General features: G+C 37.6%; 3 pseudogenes; all 3 read left to right on the top strand.

Annotated features, from left to right (window-relative positions):
• The first annotated feature begins 262 nt into the window (after positions 1-262).
• Positions 263-2,124, top strand: LOC143645730 (uncharacterized; annotated as a pseudogene).
• Positions 2,125-4,052: 1,928 nt separating this feature from the next.
• On the top strand, positions 4,053-15,680 carry LOC143645729 (uncharacterized; annotated as a pseudogene).
• Positions 15,681-15,930: 250 nt separating this feature from the next.
• LOC143645728 (uncharacterized) lies at positions 15,931-16,694 on the top strand (annotated as a pseudogene).
• Positions 16,695-19,825: the final 3,131 nt, after the last annotated feature.

Here is a 19,825-nt window from a genome sequence, read left to right as displayed (position 1 = left end):
GCAAAAGTAGTAGCAACTTCTTTACACTTATTGGTGATGCATTTGTGTATTTGAGGTTGGGAGATAAATCAAACATAAAGTAAAAGATCTTCCACCTCAGTGAAATTTCTAGACATTCAGTGGTATGGGCATTTTGAAATATTCCTTCTGAATGAAGAATAAGCAGTTGTGCCTGACCACTCCTATAACCAAAAAGGAGGTATAATACTTAGTTGGGCCTTGTTTCAGTTTGCTAAAGCTACCAGAATACAATATACCAGAAATGGCTTGGCTGTTTACAAAGAAGATGTACTATTTTACAAATTTATAGTTCAAAGGCTATGAAAATGTCCAAATTAAGATAGCAAGAGGAAAATATCTTTACTCTGTAGAAAGGCTGCTGGCTGGTATCAGATTTCCCCTGTCACCTGGGAGGGCGTATGGCAATGTCTGTTGGCCTTTCTTTTCTGAGTTGGTTTCAAAAGGGCTCTCTCAGCTCCCAAGGGTCCTTGCTTGTTTCTCCTGGAGTGTTTTTGTCTCTCTTATTGTCTCTCAGATCTCTCTCATAAAGGGCTCCAGGAAAGGATTAAGACCCACATTGAATTGGGAGGGTCACTTCTATATGGAAACAACCTAATCAAAAGTTCTAATGGTGGCAATGGTGGCTCAGTGGCAGAGCTCTCGCCTGCCATGCTGGAGACCTAGATTCAATTCCTGGTAAAATAAAATAAGTTCTAACCCACAATCAGTCTACACCCACAAGATTGGGTTATAAAATCATGGCTTTCTGTGGCACATAACAGTTTCAAAACCAGCACAAGTTTCCTTGGATTTTGGAGGCAACATGCTCCTCATTTGTGTGTTGGTCCTTCTCTGGCCCATTTATTGAGCACCAAGAAAAGTTTCTAGTTTTGAATAGGGACCAGAAGATGAAGAAGCTCTGCAATAAGTCCAAACTTCCATACAAGCTTCTCTACCACTTAGACCATATGATCTAGCAGATCCTATGGTTCTAGAAGTGTCATTAGCAAATATATATTGTGTCTGGAACTTTGGCAGTCCCCTATTGGAGAATCACAACACAAACCTGTAGGATTTTAGAGAAAATCCTTGCCATCTTTTGCAGATAACTATTCTCCCTTTTGAGAAACAACTTTTGGCATGCTGTGGCATGCCTTAGTAGAGACCATGGGCCACCAAGTTGCCAGAGATATGAGTTGCCTACCATAAGCCAGGTTTTATCTGACCCACCAAGCCATAAAATTTGGCATGCACAGCTGTACTCCATAATAAGTGGAAGTGGTACATATGAGATTAGGCTTGAGTGGTACCAGAAGCTACAATTAAGTTTCATGAAGAAATGGTCCAAATGCTCATGGTTCCCACTCCTATCACATTGCCTTCTCTTTCTCAGCCCACAGCTATAGCCTCATGGGGAGTTTGTTGACTTAGAAAACTCAGGCCTGGTTTACATATGGTTCGAACAATATTTAGGTACTACCCAAAAGTGGAGTGCTAAAGCACTACAGATCTTTTCTGAGATGTCCCTGAAGGACAATAGGGAGGAGAAATCCTCTCAGTGAGCATATCTTGGAGCAGTGAGCCTAGTTTTTCATTTTATTTGGAAGAAGAAATGGTTGGATTTAGTTTGTATACTGATTCATGAGCTGTTCCCAATGGTTTGGCTGGATGGTCAAAGACTTGGAAGAAACATGATAGGAAAATTGGTGATAAAGGTATCTAAAGAAGAAGAATGTAGATAGTGGGCAAAAAAAAAAAAAAAGTGAAGATATTCACATCCTTGTGAATGCTTACCAGAGAATGACTTCAGGAGAGGAAGAATGTAACAAGCAAGTGGATATGATGACTTGTTCTGTGGATACATGCCAGCCTCTTTCCCTAGTCACTCCTGTCATTGACAAATGGGCTCATAAACAAAGTGGCCAAGGTAGGGATGGAGAGCATGTATGGGCTCAAAAGCATTGATTCCCACTCATCAAGGCTGACCTAACTACAGCCACTATTGAGTGCCCAATCTGCCAGCAGCAGAGATACCAATATGGCACCATTTCCCAAAGTAATCAGCCTGTTACCTCTTGACAGGTTGATTACATTGGGTCACTTCTTTCATGGAAGAGGCAGTGATCTGGAATAGCCCTATAATCCAGATATGGGTTTGTCTTCCCTCTATGCCATACTTTTTCCAAAAGTACTGTTCTAGTTTGCTAGCTGCCAGAATGCAATATACCAGAAACAGAATGGCTTTTAAAAGAGGAATTAAGAAGTTGCTAGTTTACAGTTCTAAGGCTGAGAATATGTCCCAATTAAACAAGTCTATAGAAATGTCCAATCTAAGGCATCCAGGGAAAGATACCTTGATTCAAGAAGGCCAATGAAGTTCAGAGTTTCTCTCTCATCTGTAAAGGCACATGATGAACACAGTCAGAGTTTCTCTCTCATCTGGAAGAACACATGCTGAACATGCCATCATCTGCTAGCTTCTTCTCCTGGCTTCCCATTTCGTGAAGCTCCCTGGGAGGCATTTTCCTTCTTCATCTCCAAAGGTCACTGGTTTGTGGACTCTGCTTCTAATGGCTATGTTGTTCTGCTCTGCTCTCTCTGAATCTCCTCATTCTCCAAAATGTATCCTCTTTTATAGGAGTCCAGAAACTTATCAAGACCCACCCAAATGGGTGGAGACATGTCGTCACGTAATCCAGTTTACAACCACCCTTGATCTAATCACATCTCCAGGGGGATGATCTGATTACAATTTCAAACATACAGTATTGAATAGGGATTATTCTGCCTTTATGAAATGAGATTTTGATTAAAACATGGATTTTCTAGGGGACATACATCCTTTCAAATCAGCACAAATACCATCTGTGGACTTATTGAATGCTTTATTCACATAGTATTGATTCTTACTCAATAACACAGAAAATGCAATGTGGGAATGGGCAAAAACTCATAGAATTCATTGGCTGTACTATATTCCCCATTATCTTTAAGCAGTTGGATTTATGGAACAGTAAAATGACCTTTTTAATTCTCAGTTGCAATGATAACTAAGTGGATTGCACTTGCAGGGCTGGGGCAATGTTCTCCATGAGGCTGTGTATGCCCTAAATGAGCATCTACCCTATGTGTTGTTTTTCCCATAGCCAGCATGCACAGGTCCAGGAACCAGGGGGTGGAAATGTGAGTATTTCACATTTACTTAATGTAACCTTAGTCACACACTAGAAAATTATATGCTTCTTACCTCTGCAAGCTTAAAATCTATTAGTCTACAGATCTTAGGGAGGAGAGCTTCTAACAGAAGGCAAACAATGATTCCAATGAAATGGAGGTTAAGACAGAAACCTGGCCACTTTGGGCTGCTCATGCCTCTGTATCAACATGTGATAAAATGAATTACTGCACTAGCTCAGGTGATTAATCTTGACTATCAAGGTGAAATAAAATTGCAACTATATAAAGAGGGTAAGGACATTTGCCTGGAATACAGGAGATCCCCTAGGGCATGTCTTAGTACTTTCATGCCCTGTGATTAAAGTAGATGGAAAATTACAATAACCCACCCCAAACAGGATTACCAATGACTCCAAAAGTTCAGGAATGAAGGTCTGAGTCACTTACCAAAAAATAACCACAGACAAACCTGAAGGGCTTGCTGAGATTAGAGGGATCATGGACTCATCTGTGGAAGGAGGTAGTGATAAATATGAACTATGATCATGAGAACATTTGCAATAAAAAAAAATTTCTTCCTTATTTTTTCATGAATGTTTGTATACTTACATAAAGCAAATATCATTGTTTTCTTTCCTGTCTTAACCACTTGTCATATGACATAAGTTATATTAGTTTTATGCCATAGGATTTAAGTTATGAGATATAGAATTTATGAGTGAATATTATTCAAATACTTGCACCCAATTCTGTATAGTTAGGTATGTTTCTGATTGTATAAAGAACAATTGAGTATTGTTAGGTGAAAACTGTGACTGTTATTGTTTTTTATTTAGAGATTATGGTTTAAGTTGTATATGGCTACCAAGTTGACAATGGATAGACCATCTTTGTTAAATTCATGCATCAACTTGGGCAGGTGAGTACATCTGTTCATTTGACCAAGCAAGCACTGACCTGATTATTACTATTAGGACATTTCATGGACTTAAATCATCAATAAATTGATTGCATCAATGACTGATTGCATCTATAATCAACTGAAGTATTTGCCTTCAATGGTGAGAGACATCTCATCCAATCAGATGAGGCTTTAAAAAGAGAAGTGATGATTTCAGCAGTCAGAAGAGAGCATTTTCATCTTTATTTCAGACACCCAGCTTCTCCTGGGGAGTTCATTGAAAACCTTCATCAGAGGTCCCACCTTGCAGTCTGCCCTATAGAATTTAGACTTGTGCATCCTCAGTTTCATGAGACAATTATTATAAAAATTCATAATATTTAATGATATCTCCTGTCAGTTCTATTTTCCTAGAGAACCCTGGTTAATACATTAAGTTAGTCACCATTTCTTAGCCTTAGTTGCATTGCCCGTAAACATCTTGTGAAATTTATTTAAAGAAATATTTGCATTTCTTCTAAGCAAAAACATCAACATGTATCTAGTTTATGATACCATGCTTTAAACAAATTTATTCTAAAATTAAAAGGTAAGAACAAAGGATAATGAGAAAAAACGGAGACATAGAAGCTGTGACATATAAGAAGAAAGTGTTTATAGGGAATAAATTCAGCAGTTCATAATGAATGGCTTCAAACACTGGGAAGAATTTTCTTTATAAAATGTAGTGAAATTTTTATTGCAATGCAAATTAGGTAAAATTGAGTTCCTTTAGTTTCTAATAGACCATAGCTATAATATTAAAATGTTTAAAATAATTTGCATTTGTGTAACTTAGTAAAACTCTTGTCCGGAGATAGCATTGTAGCCATAGCTTGAATAAATTGAAAGGAAGGTAAGAATTTGGTTAAAGTAATGGAAAATGTCCAAAGAATGATAGGATGGTTTGAAATTGTTAGTTACACCAGAAAATCTATGTTTTTTCAATCCTGATTCAATATTGTAAGGTGGAACATTTGATTAAGTCATTTCCATGGAGATGTGAGCCACACAATTGTGGGTGGGACCTTCTGATTAGGTGGTTTCCATGGACATGTGCCTCCACCCATTCAAGGTGGGTCTTGACCCACTTAATAGGGTCTTTTAAGAGGGAACCACTTTGGACAAAGCTCAGAGCTGACCCAGACAAAGACATTTGGAGATGCAGAAAGAAAATAACCACTGGGAGGTTGTTTGAAACCAGAAGCAAAGGAATCAGCAGATACGAGCCACATGCCTTCCTAGCTTACAGAGGTGTTTCAGACGTGGTCAGCCTTTCTTGAGTCAAGGTATCTTTTTCTGGGTGCCATAGTTTGGCTGTTTTTATGACTTTCGCACTGTAAACTTGGAACTTAATAAATCCTCTTTATAAAAGCCAACCCATTTCCAGCATATTGCACTCTGGCAGCATTAGAAAACTAAACAGAAGAAATGAAAAAAAGTGCATTTTAAATAGAAAGCATCCAAGTTTAAGGAGAAGGATTTCCACATTTGTCATTTCAATGTGCATGAATAAGTGCTATAAGAATTATTTGTCTACCAGAACAAAGTCCCATCTCTCGAAGTTTCAAGCAAGCTATTTTAGGAACCAATACATAAAAATTGCAAAAATGACACAGCTGTAAATATTCATTACTCTAAATATGAATATATGAAGAGATTAATGTAAATATTTTCAATTGAAATAATCAACATTATTTTCACACTATAAATAAGAGCATTGTTCTGTGTAGATGATTAATTTCAGTAAATCAAATCCTATAAACTTTTCATAGCCAAGCTAAAAAAAAAGGAGAAATGGAAAATCCTTTAAAGAAGAAAATATGACTTCATTTCATCAATTATTTTGAGAAATTTTTACACGTACAACATTTTACAAAGAGCTAAGACACAACAAGTTATTCTTCATTAAATAAGTAAAATATATATACATTTATGTAGATTTATATTTATCTTCTTAAAGGAAAGGCAAGTTAAAAACATAGAGACATATTTAATATACATGCATATAAACCCAACATTAAAATAAAAACTTTGACAAAATTTGATTAGGTCTCACAGATTTTGCTGTGTTAATTAATGAATTGGTGAGATTCCAATTTCTATAACGTACAAAGGAATCCCACTGAAAAAATAGCAACAGGCTTTTATAGACAGAACTAGGGAGTACATTGAGAGGATATTTTCATTGGTTAATTTCCTAATATCGTTAGTGCAGGAGATTGCATAGTAATGAGGAAGTTAACTGTCATAAGAATAGGGTATTGGCAATAGCTGATTGGTTGATTTAAATTCTGTTTTCTGGGCAAGTTTAGTATTTAGGGATTAGAAACTGGCTTAGATTTTAGTTTTGCTGACATGGGACTTAGCACTTTTACCTCCTTGTGAGCCTACCATATTTATTTATAAATCCCCCCTTTTTGATCCAGTCCGCACATAAAGTGAGGGCTAAGGTAGCAGCAGCACCCTCAGTCACCATCTGCTGGCTGTTGATGGCTTTTGTAGGTAATTAATTCTATGTTACAGATGTTAAGAAGTTGGTTGTTCTTGCTTTCTTCATGCTTCTGACATTTTAGGTTAGAACACTATGTGCATCTATTTTAAATTATGAGATGACACAGTGCACCAGGCACCTATTAAAAATACTATGAATAGCAAAATGCCCAATGTTTGGAATATATTTCTGAGATAAGGACCTAAGGTCCAAATAAATTGAAATCAAAGAGATCAAAAACCATCCCCAGTGAATGTGGTGGAAAGGGGAAGATTAAAGTATGTATGTAACCAGAAGGAAAGCTGGAGTTAAAACATGGAAATGTTTAATACGGTGTATCTTCTGGTGGATGATGACTATCATTAGCAGTAAAAATATTTAAAAGTTCTTTCATGGACTATAGGAAATTTACATCACTATTATAAGATGTCAATATTAGAGTAGTATATAGGGAAATCATACCTATTGTAAACTATGGACTATATTTAGCAATAATACCTTAATATTCTTTCATCAATAGTAAAAAAAAAAAAAAAAAAAAACCCAATGTACCACATCAATACTAGGGATAAATAATTAGGGAGTTATGCAGTGTTTTGGATTTTCTCTTTTCTTTTTATTTATATGTTTGAAATAAGGAAAATGTTCTAAAATTGACTTTGGTGTGAATGCACAACCATGTAATGATACTGTAAGCCATTGTTTGTATACTTTGGATGGATTTTACATTAAAATTGTATTTAAAAAAATTCCAAAGAAGGACTCATTTGTTTGAGTCAAGTGGCTTGTTTGACTGTTTCATCTAACTGTGTTTTGACTTCCCCAAAAATGTTTATCCAAGTATAGTAGGTGGTATTGATGAGAACACAATCTCCTCCTTGCTCAGTCAGCAAGTATTCAAGTGCAATTCTATTATCTAAAACAACCCTAGCTATAGAATCTAAAGATTTTTGTTGTGCAACAATAGCCTTGATAGTGGAATCAGTAATTTTTCCTACTGTCATAGGCACATTTCTAGTCATAGTTACATTAGTGTTAACTTCTAATCAAGGCAATAAGAGTCTTACAAAAGAGACCCATTTGGCATTAGTGACACTCTGAGACAACTCATACTTTGTTTGGGAATATACATTTAGTAAGGTACTCCAGTGTGAAGCTTTGGATTTCATATGAATTTCTAAGGGAGTAAGAAAACTTATGAGTGTATAGTCCTGTCACTGTCCACAACCTATGTAGGGAGTGGCTTCCACAAAGAAAAATAAACCCTGGAGGGTACAGCCCACCCTAGAGAAGTCAAGGTGCTTTCAAGGATGTCTCTGAATATGTAAGTAAGCCATTTGCTACTTCCATTATATTGGGAGTTGTTGCATCTTGTCAGTTGACCAGGGATGTGGAGAAATGTGCATAAGTAATGGCTGTGCAGTTACCTTCGTTACAGGGCTTAAATGGAGGCCTTCCTGATATTTGTGCAAAGGCAAAACAGGGAAAACCAGTTTCTTTGGTAGCTATCCTGACTCAATAGGAGAAATTGAGATCAAGTGGTATTTATAAAGATGCCATTTGCATAGTGGACATTGACCCATTTGTCATAACCCCCTACCCCTCTGCTGCTGAGGCAGTTCCTTCCCTAATTAGGTTACAAGGTTTCCATTTCTCTTTTTTTCCAAAATTCCCATTGACACATGCTACAGATAAGTTCTTGTTTTAACAGTTCTAGCCAAACCAGCCTTATTTATCTTTAACCATAAAAATGTTCACAGTTAAAAGAAAAATTAATCTGGGAGAAAGCTTTACCTAATCATAATAATAAAAATCACACTGCCTGAAACAGCCATGTGGTAGCCCACTAGAATAGCTCCTCCTTTGCTAACTTGTTAAAACTTTCATTTCCCTCTTTTAAGATTAATGAGGGGCTCACCTAGCCTCAGGACAAGTTCCTGCTTTCTTCTTTCCCCAAAGAACTAACTGAAATTAGTGAAGCATGCACTGAAAAGAAGAGACCTGAACTTAAAATGACCCTGACACATACTATACCCTGTGAGTAAAATCAAAGCAAGCAGGGACAACAGAAAAAAAGAAATACCATACCTGAAAAAAAGTAAGAGGTCCAACCATTACAGATTCCCACAATACAAGAAGCCCAACCATAAAAGATTCCCACAACATCACAAGCCCACATGTCAAGATAGCAGAACCAATGACAATAACCAATTTTTAATCCTAAATTTGAATGTTTGCTAGCCAGTCTCAATGTACTAATAGGTCTAATACCCCTATCCCTACCACCCTTTGTTTAATCCAGTAAATGTCTCTCATTTTATCAGCTTGGGGAGACAGATTTTATGCACTATTCATCTTCTTGTCTCCATGAGGCTGTGTTTGGCTAACTAAACATTTTCTCTTCCCCAGATCCTGGTGTCTACTGATTGATTTTGTTTGCATCAGGCAAGGACTCATTTTTGAGCCATAACATTTGGGATCTGAGAGCGATTATTCAAGGATTAAACAGTTGCATTGCTGATGTCATGTACAGCTCATCATTTGTGATGAAAGATATAATCATCAGTTAGATGCCCCCTTTGCAATGGCCTGAGAAAAATGAATGATTGTGTATTGTCTTTCCAGGCCATGGCAAAAAGGAAGAAAAAGACAAATAAGAAGAGTTTAAACATTTTTTGTGGTAAAATTTTCTAAGAGGGAAAAATTATGTAAAAGTAATATGGAAACAATAGAAATGAAAAAAACCAGTAATTATAAATAAGATCAGGAGCATAACAGGAATGTAGAGGTTCTTGGAGTCTTGTTCTATGATTTTGGGTGGAAACTGTCAACTTCATGAAGCCATCTACTTCTCGTCCTAGTGAATTTAAGTTGTAGGTCCCCAGTTTAGTCACAGGCCCAATTGGTGGAAGACGGAGGCCTCTTACATTGTGAGATTTGAATTTAAGGTTCAATCCTTTCTAGTTAGCTGCAAGGTCAGAAGTTAACAGTACCAGGTAAGTTCCCTTCCAGCTTGGTTTAAGGGCTGTTATGGGTTACATATTAGGCTACCTCTAATATGCCTAATCTAATCACTGGAAGTTATGATATAAGGAGTATGAGGGAGGTTTGGATCTGGAAACACAACCCTCACCTGTTGGAGATAACCTTTTGTATGACTCTGAAAGACCTGTAGTTTTAACATAACAGTCTGGGGTTCAGAGTTGAAAGTGAAGCCCCAGTATCTACAAGTACTTTACATATCTCCTCATTTATTTTATTTTATTTTTTATTTTATTTTTGTGCATGAGCAGACACTGGGAATTGAACCTGGGTTTCCCACATGGCAGGCAAGAACTCTGCCACTGAGCCACCATGGCCCGCCCTTCCCATTTATTTTTAATTCCACTTTACCTTGTGAATTTAAAGGGATTATGATATGCCCAGAGCTCCCAGAAACATTGAGCTGGGTTTCCTTCATGCGTCAGTAGAAATCTTGTTTGTTTTTTTCTTTTTCTTTTTTTTTTGAGGGCAGTCTGTTTTCCAATGACTGGGTGGATTAATTAGGTACCTAATTCTAGGCAATTGTTTGAGTGCTTGATTTCTGGATTTGAAATCGTAATTGGTTTGAAACACTATTACTTGGTCTAGGTCCCAGTCCTTGTGACCGTTTTTAATTGCAAGAACATATATTTGGAAGTTTTTATTTTCTTTCTGTTGCTAACATCCTTTAAAAATGTTCAGCATGTTTATAAGTTCTGCTAGGTCCCATTGTTTCCTCAACCTATTCTTTGTCGTTTTATAAATCCCGGTATTTTGGGTAATAGGCCATTCACAAATAGAGCCATCAATTCAGGCTGTGTATGGGCAGTTATTTCTTTAAATCCTGAGTGTTTTAGAAAAAAAAATTCTAATCTAGTTTTAAAACTTACTGAAGATTTATCCCTTTTTTATTTATAATCAGTCCATGCTGGAGAAACTTTTAAGAATTACTTTTAATAAATAAACTGTGACTTTTTGAGCTCTTTCATGCCCATGGGCAGACAGGGAAAATTTGGGGTTTTGGACATCTTTCCCCAGGCTCCAGCCAGTCTGCCTTGCGCATCTATTTTTGAGCTTTGCCTGAGCCAGCTAACATTTGGATTAATTGATTAAGATTTGGCCTAGCAGGCTGGGTTCATAGGCTCCTGAAAGTGTTTTAAATTCCTCATAGAATTTCCCATGACTTGGGAAAATCTTTGGTTATAGATCCAATTCAGCTTTTGACCATAGAGAAAAAGTTATTCATGCTGGTTCTCTAGTAACCTTAAAGAGTCTAATTTTAAAAGACAACTGTTCAACTTCCTCATCCTGAAGTAGGGTAACCATGTTAGTATGTTACTAGAGAAGTGTTATTTAGGTAAAGGTGGAAAAAGAGAAGGAGCAGTTAGGTAGCAGAAGTGTGAGTCGAATTCTCACAGACATTAAGGGGTTGAGTCTTTAATTTCTCATTCACTTTTGTTTGGAGGGGTGCATGGTCTGGGAATCGAACCTGGGTCTCCTGCTTGGAAGGAGGGCATTCTAACCACTGAACTACCCATATACTCTCATTCACATTTTTAAGGAGTTCTTTAAGGAAACTGTTTTAGAGTCTTGAAGTATTTTGGATGACTAAGCCCACCGATTGATAATTGGTAAATCTTAGTCAGCTGAAAAGTTCCCCACAAGGGCCATTGTAATTTGAAGTTATCTTTGGTGAAGCTCTGCTATTTAGATAACTAGCTTTAACCCCATGCTCCATAGTTCTTAAACATGAAAGATGCTGGGGTGTCAGTCAGTGGAGTGCCTATAGAATTTGAGGATTCCATAGTAAACCAACAGCAGATGTGCTGACCTCACAGCAGGAATGCTGTGGACACAATTAAAAGGTAAGGCTTCGGGTCCCTTATGAGGGATCTTCCTGCAGAGAGTGAACAACCAATTAACACCTGGACCAGAACTCAGTGAGATCAGAGAGTTTGAACACAAAATGAGTGAAGCTTGAGCCCAAGAGAAACTCACTGATAACTCTGACAAGACAGCAAAAAGACAGTGAACCCAGTGGGTTCCCATGGGCACCACACCTGTTCTGTAGATTATTCAGAGAGTCATCAGTAGTTTTATTGAGGTCACTCCAGATCATCAAAATAACAGCTATAATTAAAACTTGAGCACAATCTGGTTGGATCTTAGATAGTTTTATTGAACCAGTTAAAGAATGAGAGATATACCAATCACCATGAGGTAGAGAAGAATTCCACTGAACAAAGAGCCATGGGCACTTAAGAGAGAATAAGGAAGTACATTGGGACTAAAATCTTCATTGGTTAATGCAGACTACATTTCCTGTATAGTTAGTGCAGGTGGTTGCTAAGCAATGAGGAAGTTAGCAGGTATAAGAATAGTGAGTTGGTGATAGCTGATAGGCTGATTTAAATTTTGTTTTCTGGGAAGCCTCACATTTACAGGTATTTCAGTTTGCTAAAGCTCCTGGAATATATAGCAGAAATGGGTTGGATTTTACAAAGGGGATTTGTTAGGTTACACATTTACATTTCTATGGCCATAAAAGTATCTGAATTAAGGCATCAACAAGATGCTACCTGGATTCTGAAGAAAGGGCACTGACATCTGGAACATCTCTGTAAGTGGAAGATGTACGTGTCTGGTGTCTGCTAGTTTAGTTCTTGCTCCCAGTTTGTTGTTTCCAGCTTCTGATTCTATTGTCTGTGTCTTGTGGATCTTCTCTTAGCATCTCCAGGATGTTTCTCCCTCTAAGCATCTATGAGTTCTCTCTTAGCTTATCTGGGGCAAACTCTGGATTTTATCTCTTACCTAAGCATCTCCTAGGGTGTTTTCTGTCTCCAAGCATCTGTGATTTTTCCAAAGCATCTCCCTCTTAAAGGACTCTAGTAAACAGATTAAGATTGACCTTCACTGAACATGGTCACATCTCCATGGAAACAACTTAATCAAAAGTTCCCATCTTGCCCCCACAGAATGGATTGGGATTAAAAGAACATGGCTTTTCTAGGGTACATAACAGTTTCGCAGTAGCACATTCCAAAAGACTAAAAACATCACTCAAGTTTATCAGTCAGAGTAAGGGCTTATGGAAATCAGATGATCAATGAAGTTTTAGTTTGGGTCCATCTTACAGTGGGTTCACTGGGTCCCTGGACCCATTTTGTGGTTATTTTCTCAGTTCGATAATGCATAATTACTTAGTAACTGGCAGAATTCCCACTTTTGGTTCCCTGACTCATGGAGTGAGGGCTATTATGGTAGGAAAGGCCAAATGGAAGTCACTAAAAGTGCCTCTCTCCAGCAAAATAGTGAATCAGGAGCAATACTGGATTCCTGGAGGGATTGCAGAATTTAGTGCCATTCTTAAGGACTTGAAAGATTCAGAGGTGGTGATTCCCACCACATCTCATTCAACGCTCTTATTTGACCTGTGCACAAGACAGATGGGTCTTGGAGGATGACAGTGAATTATCATAAACTTAAGCAGGTGGTGACTCCAATTTCAGCTGCTGTTCCAGATGTGGTATCATTGCTTGAGCAAATTAATACATCCCCTGGTACCTGGTATGCAGCTATTGATCTGGCAAATGCTTTTCCCTCAGTAGCTGTTATTAAGGACCATGAGGAAAAATATTCTAGACTTATTGGTAAGGCATTTGCATGTCAGAGGATGGGAGATAAATCCAACAAATATGCAGGTCCCTTCCACCTCAGTGAAATTTCCTCGTATCCATGGATGTGGGGTATGTTGAGGTTTATTTTCTGTGCTGGTTTGAAAGGAAGCATGTCCCCTAAGAAAAGCCATGTTTTAATATAAATCCCAGTTCATAAAGGTAGAATAATCTCTATTCAATACTGTATGTTTGAAACTGTAATGAAATCATCTCCCTGGTTGATGTGATTTAGTTAAGAATGGTTGTTAAACTGGATTAGGGGATGACATGTCTCCACCCATTTGAGTGGGTCTTGATTAGTTTCTGAAGTCCTATAAAAGAGTAAACATTTTGGAGAATGAGAGATTCAGAGAGAGCAACACTACAAAGCAGAGAGTCCACCAGCCAGTGACCTTTGGAGATGAAGAAGGAAGACACCTCCCGGGGAGCTTCATGAAATAGGAAGCCAGGAGAGAAAGCTAGCAGATGACGCTGTGTTCGCCATGTGCCCTTCCAGCTGAGAGAGAAGCCCTGACTGTGTTCGCCATGTGCCTTCTCACTTGAGAGAGAAACCCTAAACTTCATCGGCCTTCTTGAACCAAGCTATCTTTCCCTGGATGCCTTTGATTGGACTTTTCTATAAACTTGTTTTAATTCTTGGCCTTAGAACTGTAAACTAGCAACTCATTAAATTCCCCTTGTTAAAAGCCATTCCATTTCTGGTATATTGCATTCCGGCAGCTAGCAAACTAGAACGTCTTCTAAGGTGAAGGATAAGCTATTTCACCTGGCTCCTCCTATGATAAAAAAAGAGTCAAAATGCTTGGTTGGCCTCTTTGTATTTTAGAGAAAACTTATTCCTCATTTGGGTGACCTACTCCAGCCCATTTACCAAGTGATCAGAAAAGCACCTAGTTTTGAGGGGGAACTGGAAGAAGAGGAGGCTCTAAGACAGGTCCTGGCAGCTGTGCAAGCTGCTCTGGCACTTGAGCCATATGATCCAGTGGATCCCATGTACTGGAAATGGAGATGCTTCCTGAAGCCTTTGATTCAGGCCCTGAAGCCTTTGATTCAGGCCCTGAATCGCAATGCAGGTGTTTATAATTTTAGAGTAAAGCCTCACCATCCTCTGAAGATAACTACTCTCCTTTTGAGAAATATATTTTGACCTGTTACTGGGTCTTAATAGAGGCTGAATGCCCAACCACAGGCTGCCAATTAAAAATGAGACCTGAATTGCTTTTGATGACCTGGGTGTTGTTTGACCTGCCAAGCCATAAAAATAGAAATGCACAGCAGCACTCCCATCAAAATGGAGATGGTATATATGAGACAGGACTTGAGCAGGTCCTGAAGGCACAAGTAAGTTACAGAAGGAAGTGGCCAAATGCCCATGGCCCCCAGTCATGCTACACTGCCTTCTCTTTCCCAGCGGGAGCTATGACCTCTTGGGGAGTTCCTTACTATCAGTTGACAGAAGAAATGAAACTCAGGTCTATTTTATGAAGGGTTCTGCATGATATGTAGCATCAATCAAAATATGACAGCTGCAGTATGACAGATCTTATATTAGGTGTCCCTGAAGAACAGTGGTAAGAGGAAATCCTCCCCATGGGCAGAACTTTTAACAGTGCACCTGGTTGTTCATTTTGCTTGGAAGGAGACTAGCCAGAGGTGCACTTGTATACTAACTCATGGACTATTGCTAATGGTTTTTCTGGATGGTCAGGGACTTGGAAGGAGTGTGATTGCAAAATTTGTGACAAAGGTCTGTGGAAAAGGTATGTGTAAGGAACCTTCTGGTTGGGCAAAAGACATGAAGATATTTGTGTTCATGTGAATTCTCCCCAAAGAATGACTTCAGCAGAGGAAGATTTTAATAATAAAGTGGATAAGATGGCCCATTTTGTGATGTCAGTCAGCCTCTTTCCCCAACCACTACTGCCATTGGCCAATGGGCTCATGAACAAAGTGGTCATCGTGGTAGAGATGGAGGTTTTGCATAGGCTCAGTAATGTGGACTTCCACTCTAAAAGGCTGATTTGGCTATGGCCACAGCTGAGTGCCCAATCTGCTAGCAAGAGAGACACATACTCAGTTCTTGATATAGCACCATTCCACAAGGCAATCAGCCTGCCACACCATGACAGGTTGTTTACATTGGTCCATTTCCATCATGGAAGGAACCGTGATTTATTCTAATGGAACAGATGCATACTCCAGATGTGGGTTTGCCTTCCCTGTATGTAGTGCTTCTGCCAAAACTGCCATCCATGAACTTATGGAATGCCTTACCCATATAACTTCATATATTGAAGTTATATTAGGCATTTTATATAGCGTTTCTTCTGACCAAGGAACCCACTTCACAGCAAATGAATTGTGGCAGTAGACACACATTCATGAAATTCTTTGGTCTTATGTCTCCCATAAAATCAAGATTATCATCCAGAGACAGCTGGGTCGATAAAATGGTACAATGGACTTTTTGTTTATTTATTTTTTTGTATGTTGTATGGCAGAGGAACATTTCATTATTTTTCCATATGAGTATTACATTATTGCAGCATTATTTGTTGAATTTTTGTTTGTCTTGCTGGTTGGTTTGTTTTTTGAGAAGTGCATGAACCTTGGTCTCTTATATGGTGAATGAGAATTCTATCACTGAACGACCCCTGCATCCCTGGAATGGCCTTTTGGATACTCAGTTATGGTGCCAACTGGGTAGCAATACATTGCAGGACTGGAGCAACTTTCACCAGGAGCCCGTGTATGCTCTGATTCAGCATCCACTCTATAGTGCAGTTTCCACCATAGCCAGGTTTCATGGGTCCAGGGATCAAGGGGTGGAAATGGGAAATGCACCACTCACTATAATCCCTAATGATTCACTGGAAAAAGTTTTCTTCCTGACATTGTAACCTTAAGCTCTGCTGGTCTACGGGTCTTAGTTCCAAAAGTAGGAGCGCTCCTACCAGGAGATAAAGCAGTGATTAAACTGAATTGAAAGTTGACTGCCACTTTGCTACTTTGGCTTCTCATGACTCCAACAGGCAAGGAAGAGGATTACTGTACTAGCTTGGGTGATTGATCCTGACTACCAAGAGAAAATAAGACTGCAAGTACACAAGGGAGGTAAAGAAAAGTTTTCCTCTAACATAGGAGATTCCCTAGGGCATTTCTAATGCTATCATGCCCTGTAATTAGCATCAATGGAAAATTGCAACAGCCCAATCCAGGCAGGACTAATAATGGCACAGAAACTTCAAAAATGAAGGTTTGGGGCACCCCACCAGGCAAAGAAAGAGTGACAGCTGAAGTCCTTGTTGTGGGAAAAAGGAATAGTGAATGGGTAGTGGAAGAATGTAGCAATATGTATGAACTTTGACTACATGACCAGTTATAGAAATGAGGACTGTGATGGTATGAATATTTTTTCCTTAGGTATTATATGTATGTTTGTATCTGCACATAAAACAATTATTTTGTTTTCTTCTCTATCTTATCCCCTTATCATATGACATAAATTCTATTGTTCCTATGTAGTATTGAAGTTATAGAATGCCTAATTTAAGAATGAATGTTACCCAAGGGCTTGCACGCTATTCTGGAGAGATTCAGTGCATTTCCAATTGTATGCAGGACAGCTAAGTATTGTTAGGCAAAAAAATATGTTTGTCTTGTTTTCTGTTTAGAGATTAAGTATGGTTTAGGTGATACATATAGCTGCTAAGTTTACAAAGGGTAGACTGTGATGGGTAGGTTCACGTGTCAGCTTGGCCATGTGATGTTACCCAGTTGTCTGATCAAGCAAGCACTGGCCTAGTCATTACTGAAAGTACTTAAAGCATCAGTAAGTTGATTACATCTATGTCTAATTACATTTATGATCAGCTAAGGGTAGTGTCTTCTGTAATGAGAGAATTCAATCAGACAGATTTAATCCAATCAGATCAAGAATTTTAATGATGAGGTGACAACTTCAGCAGTCAGAAGAGAGAACTTTCATCTCTACTTCAACCATTTAGCCTCTCCTGGAGAATTCATCAAAGACCTTCATTGTTGTTGCCAGTTCACAACCTGCTCTACAGAATTTGGACACATACATCCTCACAGTTGCATGAGACACCTTAATAAAATCACATATTTGCAGATACCTCCTATTGGTTCTGTTTCCCTATCGAGCACTGATTAATACAACAGGAAATAGAACTTACTTAGATTGTGGTTTTGCTAAAATGGGCCTTGACCCTGGAAACTCTATACTGGGCTGATTACATTTTGTTTATCACCACAAACATATACAAACATCTAATTTTTGTGTGTATTCTTGTTTTCAAGGACTGATTTTTAAAGTTAGTAGCCTTACACACATACACAGGTAGGTAGGTAGGTACATAGATAGATAGATAGATAGATAGATAGATAGATAGATAGATAGATAGATAGATAGGTAGGTAGGTAGGTAGATGAATAGAGTATACAGAGAGACAGAGAGAAAGGAATTAGGACTAGTGGAAGACATATGAATACACATATTAAGAGAATTATTAGCTGGAGATGACATTAACAAATTCATGTTTCAGTGAACAATAAATTAAGAGCGGTTATCTATTTTATCTAACTTTTATAAGTGTGCCTCTTAAAATTCAGGTTTTCTTGAATTGGATTCCATATGCAAGAAAAGTCCTGGTGAAAATATCAATGTTTATAGCAAGAAGGTATTGATAGTCTTAAGTGTACTATAAATGGTACTGAACTCCCTAATCATATTGAAATGAAAAGCTACTACAGTGAAGACGCTATGTCTCCAATAGAATTGAAACAAGTTTCTTTTGTTCAACTTAAACTCACTGCCTAATTTCACAAATAACGAATCTTCCTTCTCAGCCAAAAAGAAAACAGAGGAATAGTACAATTTTCTGGATGATTATTACAATTCAATACCTCACTTTTCGACAGAGTGTCTCTGTCAATTATTCTTATTTAATAGAAGTAGAGATTTTGGAAATGAACATACTTGAGTGACAGTAATTTTTTTCTAAAAATTGCTGAAGAAAAGCAAATCTTGAAGAGAAAGGCATATCAACTTTGTGAGACCAGAAGCAGAGCTATTGCTTTTTCTATGGAAATAGCAATCTATCATTCAAATGGGACTGCTGCTCTAAAAATAATTTATTCTCCAGACTTATGATAAGTACATTCATTTAGCATTCATGTTTAGAGAAAACTGTGTCATATAGGCATTTACTTAAAGTTAGATAATATATATTTATAAACTTTTTCAGTGAAACTATTAGACATGCTAGTCCATGGTGATACACTGATGAGCAAGCAGTCAGAGGAAGTATCCTCTCTCACTGAGTAGGGCAGTGTGAAGAAAATAAATAAGTAATATATAAATATATTCAGGAGCAATAAATGTTATTATAAAAATTGCAAGAATGAGGTGGAAGAGAAGGGACGGAAAGACTTATCTAAGGAGGTGATTTTTAAGGTAAAACATGAATGAAAACATGAAGCCAGCTATATAAAAACTTGGGAAACAACATTCCAGACAACAGAAAGGAAAAAAAGTCACAAGGCACAAACTGATTTCAAGTATTTGAGCAAGAGTGATGGGTACAATTTTTCTGTGAATGCTCAGATATTAAATAGTTTAAGTTTTGTGGACTATGAATGGTCTCTGCCATTCATTATTCTATGTTTTTTGCTTACAGCTCTTTAAAAATAAAAAAAAAAGTTTTAACTCATGGATTGTATAAAAATAAGATACGAGTCAGATTTATTCCATGGTCTATAATTTGCCAACCCCTGTATTAAAGGGAATAAATAGGCAATAGGGAAGATTTATGTGTAGTTTGTAAAACAAAAGCCAAGATTCAAGACATCCTTATTCAAAAATATACTTTCAAACACTATCTACCATACTTTACAGCAAGAAGGAGAGATTTAATTCTTATAAATGGAAGAAAGATATAAATTGTAAAGTCTTCTTTCAGAACATCTAAGATTCTCAAGGGAAATTACACCTATATGGAAATGTAGAATATGACAGCATCGTTTTAACATCTTCTGTTAATTTAATCTACTTTGGTCTTGAACAAAAAAAATCATATTTCTTATGAAATCTGTGGAATGAATATGTACTAAACACACTTGCTATGCCAGGCATTGGGCTAGACCCTGCACAATGAAGTCAGACTCAAAAACATAGTTTTATGCCTTTTAACAAGGCTTTACACTGTAGCTAAAAAAGCAGATCTTTTGAAGTCAGATTTTGCTGGAATGCATTCCATATTGGCAATTTCTTAGCTTTGCAGCCTCAACTTAATCTTACTTTACATTTCTGGTACATATTTTCTTTTTCTATATAAAAATTTTAAATAAAAATTAACTGACAAATTTGCTGTTTAAAAAGTAACAGTTATGAAACAGCTATCAATGCCTTGCATATCTCATCCTCCTTTTTTGGCAAAAAAAAATAACTTTCTCTGGATATTTAAAAGTAGATGATGTGCACACATAATATTTTAA

Source organism: Tamandua tetradactyla, chromosome 9 (assembly GCF_023851605.1).
Source record: "Tamandua tetradactyla isolate mTamTet1 chromosome 9, mTamTet1.pri, whole genome shotgun sequence".
NCBI lineage: Eukaryota > Metazoa > Chordata > Mammalia > Pilosa > Myrmecophagidae > Tamandua > Tamandua tetradactyla.
Note: the sequence above shows the minus strand (reverse complement) of the source record. Positions and strands in the feature narration are given on the sequence as shown.